General features: G+C 35.4%; 1 non-coding gene across 1 annotated transcript; it reads right to left on the bottom strand.

Annotated features, from left to right (window-relative positions):
* Positions 1 to 6,287: 6,287 nt before the first annotated feature.
* LOC141709811 (small nucleolar RNA R71) lies at positions 6,288 to 6,394 on the bottom strand. Its single transcript, XR_012570369.1, has one exon. It is a non-coding gene; the product is annotated as a small nucleolar RNA R71 (small nucleolar RNA).
* Positions 6,395 to 6,613: the final 219 nt, after the last annotated feature.

A 6,613-nucleotide genomic window follows, 5' to 3' on the forward strand; every position in this document is an offset into this window, starting at 1 on the left:
CGGCCTGACTTGAATTAACTTGTGACACATGGTTCTAACTCATATCCTATGAACTATGGTTGGAAAAACTTCTCTGACACTCCCTCTAACTAAGGCCCAATAGGGCCTAATGAGGGCCTACCCTTGACATGGTCAAATCTTCCTATTTCTAAGTTGCAACAAAACTGTCCCCTGCTGGACAGATTTTGCTATTCTACTTGGGCACCAAACCAAATGACATGCAAACCTCCAACCAACTCCTGAAACCTTTTATATACTCCCAATACTAACTTCTGGTAGCTTGGGCCTCAAAGTTCACATCAATGAAATGGTCAAAACTCACTCTAAACCTCAGGGTACTAAACTGATTTTCTGCAGAAACTATAACTCTCATTTTCCAAGGTTTTTGACTTGACAAACTCAACTAACCACAACTCAATACTTAAACGAAGACTTATACATGGTAATCTACTGAACTAATTCCCTTATTCTCAAAATACCCTTGGGTGAGATCATCCTTACCTAAGGTACAATTATGGCAAAACAAAAGAAACTACACTTCACAACTCACAAATCTTCATGCTTTTGAAACAACAAGGTATATATTTTTTATAAAAGATAACCACGAATTATTACCATGCAACAAGAAGCATAAATCAATATTAACACATTATTCCTACTGAAATTAAGGCTCTCTAACAAAATCTTTCCAAATGATCAAAATCTTACAACAAACTAAGAGAAATCCACATGCATGCATGCCTTCGGGTTTTTCAATCCAAAACAACACATTTTCTACATATGTTCTATCATAAAATTGACATTCAAGCCTAGCATAAGATATACCTAGATGATCACTTAGCATGCAAGGAGTTTTATCAAATTTTTACCACAAAATTCAAGTCATTATCACATAAACATGCAAAAATTGAACAAAACAACAAGAATGATCTCAAGGACCATTCATTCGGCTCCCATATGGTCATGGCCGAATGAATTGGAAGGAAATAGCCATTTAATCATCAAGAGTTTCCTTCTCAAGACTTGGCACTTATTCATTCCTTGTAGTCCTCTCAAAAACAACCTTAAATCCATAAGAATCAAGATTGTATTTTGAGTTTCACTAAAACCTTTACATGCAACCTTTTAAACTTAAACATTCTACTCAAAACTCTTTGAAATATGAGTGATCATGGTATGGGAAGTAACATTTACTTGTGTAAAGAGTGGAAGCTTGGTTGAGGATTGAAGAAAAAAAATGGGGAGGGGGTTTCGGCTTTTAGCCGAGAGTGAGAGGGGAGAGCCGAGAGGAGGGGAAAAAGAAGGAGGGAGGTGTGGAATGGTGGAGTGAAAAATGAAGTGGTAATCATATTTGTTTGGTTTTTATGTTTTTGATTTGACCCCAAGTGAGTGGATTTAAGAAATGACACAAGTATCCTTTTAGCTAAAGTTAGGTAGATTTGCATGCAAGGACAAAGTGGTAACTTGGTTAGTAGAATGAAAGTGAGTGGGGTTGGAAATGTCTTCCTTGCCCCTTAGCTAAATGGAAGAGTATTTGCATGCAAGGATAGCTATGTAATTTGCTAATTATAACAAATAAAATTTATAAAGATTTATTTTCATAAAATAAAATATAAGTTCAAAAATTATAAAATTTATACCATAAAATAACTTGGATTTTTAGAGACTTTTTAAAATCATTTTCACAATTTGTGAACAAAATACTTTTAAAAGAAAATTTTCCAAGGCTTAGAATATTCCTTATAAATCAAAAATAAAGAAATTAAATAAACTCTTGCTTTGAAAAATCATATACTACATAAAACAAATTTATAGTGCAGAAATTTTCACTCACACAAACGTACAATCATTGAATATATTTTATTCGGCTTTATTATTATACCAAATCCACAAATAATATTACACGAAAGTACCGGTCGTAATACAGATGGTTAGAATTTCCACAGTTATAGCATTTCTTTCTAGGATCATTAGGAACAGGCATATAATTATTGCTTTTATTCACACCTTCCTTTCCATTCCTATTTTCCTAGGTGGCTTTACCTTGTTTACATTCTTAATCTCTTTCAGCTTATACTTAATTTACTTCTTTGTCATTAAGCCTATGTTAACTTCAATTGGCTTATCCTGTTTCAATTTGTCAGAAGTTGACTCTGCCTTAACTTCTGTCTCAATATCTTTCATCTTTTCAGAATCAGACTTTGCAGTTTTAGCTACAAACTTAACAGGATTTACCTTTGGCTTATTAGTCTTTTTAACAATAATTGGCTTAATTTGTTCAGTTCCTGTTTCACTTTTATCATCTCCATAACCTAAGCCCTCTTTCCAGTTTCCACTACTTAGTAAATTCTGAGTTGTTCTGCAAGAGTTAGTCCAAGTCATGATAATCTCTCTTTCCTTTTCTAACTCAGTTTTTAGAGATTGATTCAATTTTAACACTTCATCTCTAACATAGAAAGTATCATCTCTTTCTTTCTGAGTATGATGGAACATAACTAACTCCTTTTCTAAATAGTCATTTTTTTTCTTAAAAGCCAGATTTTCAGAAGTTAACCTATCACATGTTAAAGTCTGATCTCTATAGCTAATGAATATGGTTTTAAGATGGGATCTCAACTCAGTAATATCATCAGTATGAAAAGCATAAGTTGTTTGAGATACCTTTAACTCAGTAGCATCAGAACTGCTATCAGCATTTACCATCAAGGCATAGCTCACCTCATTTTCAGAATCTGAAGTGTCTGTCCAGCTTTTCTTCTTTGTGACTTTTTCCTTTCTTGCAATTAGGAGATATGTGGCCTTTCTCACCACAATTATAGCATTTAACATTTGAGTAATCTCCTCTGTCAGACTTTCCTGCTTTGCCTTCAGATTTTCTGAATCCCTTCTTATCAGAACTTCCACTTTTCCTGGAAAACTTCCTTCCCTTCCTGAATTTCCTGTAGGTTATCTTTGTGATACCCTTCACCATAAGAGCACACAATTTCATCATCTCTTCATCAGCATCCATCTCAGATAGACTTTCAGTTTCTGAATCCTCATCATCATCAGAACTTGATGACTCAGTATCAGACTTTGTGATGAGAGCCTTTCCTTTGCCTTTCTTTGAGACAGCCACTTTGGGGGATTCCTCCTCAGCCTTAAGAGCAACTGTTCTTGACTTTCTCCGATGCCTATTGCTTCTTTGATCCATCTCAAGTTCATGAGTTTTGAGCATACCATAAATTTCATCAAGAGTAGTTTCATCAAGAGCATAGTTGTCTCTTATAGTAGTTGCCTTCAAATCCCAACTTTCAGGAAGAGCTAAAAGGAATTTAAGATTAGTATCTTCAAGATCATATTCCTTATCCACCAGTGACAGATCATTCAAGAGTTTGACAAATCTGTCATATAAACCAGTTAATGACTCATCAGATTTTGAGTCAAAGTGCTCATACTCTTGAGTGAGTATAGTCCTCTTGTTCTTCTTAATTGCATCAGTTCCCTGGCATCTTGTTTCCAAGGCATCCCATATCTCCTTTGCAGTCTTGCAGTTTATTACCCTGTTTGACATGACATTATCAATGGCACTATGCAGCAAATGCCTTACCTTTGCATCCTTGAATAGATGAGATATCTTCAGCTATATATTCACTTTTCTCCTTTTGTACAGTCATTGCTGGCTGATCTGCAACTACAACAGAGAGCTTGGTTGGCTTATGTGGTCCTTCATTAATTATATCAAGGTATTTTGGATCTGTAGCTTCCAGAAACATAGTCATCCTCACTTTCCATATGGGATACTCAGAAGGTTTCAGTATGGGAACCCTAATAGTCTCATATCGATTATGGATTTGAGTCTTTGGAGTTTCTTCAGTTTTGGTGGGCTTGGTTGGAGTTTTCTCTTCTTCAGACATGATTTTTTTGGATCTTTACTGTATTTGTGTTAACAGATTGGCTCTGATACCACTTGATAGGTCACACACACTATAGAAGGGGGTTGAATACAGTGTATACTACAATCAAATCGAATTCAGAACATAAGTATGAAACACAGAATAATCTTATTAATAAAACAGTATTACAATGAAACCGTTCTCTCTCAGTGATGAACAAATATCACGAGAGTTGCTAGGGTTACAATGAATAATATTCTCGATTAAGATAACACATATAGTGTAAACATTATGATGTGTTTATATAAACACACAGTTACAAGATAATCTTCTAATTGATATCGAATATAAGTCTGCATCCTAAAATATATCAACTAGTTATATTTTCTTCCAAGTATTCTATTCTTCATAGAATTCTTCTCCATGCATATCTCTTCTTATTTTAGTCTTGATCTTTTTTCCTTTCAATCAGCCACCTTCCTTATCTGAAAGTCTTCTTAAGTCCTGATATTATCTCCTGATAAATATCTTCTGATATCTTAAGTTATAAGTACTGATTTCCAGTTAAGTCCTGATTTATCCTGTTAGTTAAGATCTGAAAACTAAACACAAATCACTATTAAACATGACATCATAAATATATTTAACACTTCTTATTCATCGAATTCTGATGAGCGGAGCGAAAGTTACAGTAAAAAGAAGACAAGGCTGAAGAATCCAGGGAGCAGAAGAGCAGGGCGCCCGTGCCACATGCGGGGCAGCCGCTCAGAAAGAACAGAAGTACAGCGCGTGAACGCCGTGAGCAGGGCGGCCGCGTGGGTTCGTTTGGCAGAAATCCTGATTCTTCTCTGATTTTGAGATTTTGAAGCCCATGATCGTCTTGAAGCCTATATAAACCCCTAATTCGACATTTTTAATAACAGGGAGACCAGGGAGAGCAATAAGAAGACCTAGAGAGCAAAAGACGTCTACGGAGAAGAAGACTTTTATTTTCTTTAGTATAGTTGATACTTGGATACTTGTTTTCGATTTGTCTTTGAACCCTAGTACTGTTATATTGTTTATTATCATGCTTTCATTGGAACTCATGGTGACGATGAGTTCGGTTATGAACTAATCATTGTCATGGGGTTCAAACGGATTTACTTATGGATTTCTATAGTTAATTGTTTTGATACTTAAGTGTGTGGTGATTGATTGATATCCTAGTATTGTTTGTGCTTATTCATCTCATATGCGTAGCTAAACCTATAAGATAGTGTGTTAATCTCTATGGAAGCGAAAGTGAATATAGAGGTTTAGAACTTTTCATGCTAGTATAGGTTCATGTATAATTGTTATGCATGATTCGTAGGTAATTTTAACCATCTTACTTGCCCTATGTAATCACGATAGATAACTTGTTCATTAAACCTTTATGTTGTCAAATTCTATAGACATATAGGGTCTCAATATAATTGGTGTCTATTCAGCTTCTATCTCTTTTTTGGATGTCTGGTAGTAGGGTATTTGTACAATAAAAGTTGGTATTTACTAGTTTCGTGTTATCTGATTAGTTGTCATCACCATTGCATGCTAAGGTTAAGATCAATGAATTTGAATGAAGTATTTAATGAAGTTAGAATCCCATGTTTGTCTCATATAGTTAGTTCAATTACTTTATTCTTAGTTAATTACATGTTAGTTTAATCTTAGTTATAAAGATCTCAACTTGTTATTGTTTTAGCATTGAGCAATAGCCATACCATTGTGGTATAGGTACATAATCTTAAGTTAACTAAAAAGAGTCTCTATGGGTATGAATTTGATTTATATCTTGTACTACTTACAAACGCGTATACTTGCGTATAATTTTAGTGCGTATTTTCGCTCTAATAAGTTTTTAGCGTTGCTGCCGGGGACTCGGTGTTAATTTTTAGTTTATGTGCTTGTCATCAGTGGTCGTTAAATTTTACTGACTCAGATTATTTTCTCACAAGGTTACTTTAGTCGTGCGTTCAGGTACTCTAGTTTTTATTGCAATGGGAGAACCAACAGCGAATACATAGGCTTTGATGGATTTTTCTCTACCAAAAATCAATGACATTCAGTCTAGCATTGTCAGACCATCCATTCCTTTTTAATAACTTTGAAATCAAGTCTAGCACGATTCAATGGGTACAGAATTCAGTCCAATTTGGGGGTTCTCCAACGGAAGATCTCAATACGCACATTAGGGATTTTATAGAGATCCGCGACACCTTCAGGTTCAATGGTATGTCTGAGGATGCGGTGAAACTGAGACTGTTCACATTCTCTCTGAGGGACAAGGCTAAGAGCTGGTTATACTCTCTATATGCTGGTTCAATTACTACTTGGGAAGATCTTGCTCAAAAGTTTCTCACTAAATTCTTCCCTATGACGAAGACAGCTGCAATGAGGAATGCTCTTACTCAATTTACACAGCAATCAGGAGAATCTCTATGTGAAGCTTGAGAGCATTATAAGAAGATTCTTAGGAAGTGTCTTCATCATGGGATGCCTGACAGGATGATCATCAATTGTTTTTATAATGGTTCGGGAGCACAATCAAGACCCATGCTCGATGCAGCATCAGGTGGAGCATTATGGGCAAAAAGCTATGAGGAAGCTTATGATCTAATTGAACTGATGGCTGCTAATGAATATCAGTATCCAACCCAGAGATTGCCACGGGGCAAGGTAGCAAGAGTTCTTGCAGTGGATATAGCTACGACTAT

Source organism: Apium graveolens, chromosome 2, assembly GCF_009905375.1.
Source record: "Apium graveolens cultivar Ventura chromosome 2, ASM990537v1, whole genome shotgun sequence".
Classification (NCBI taxonomy): domain Eukaryota; kingdom Viridiplantae; phylum Streptophyta; class Magnoliopsida; order Apiales; family Apiaceae; genus Apium; species Apium graveolens.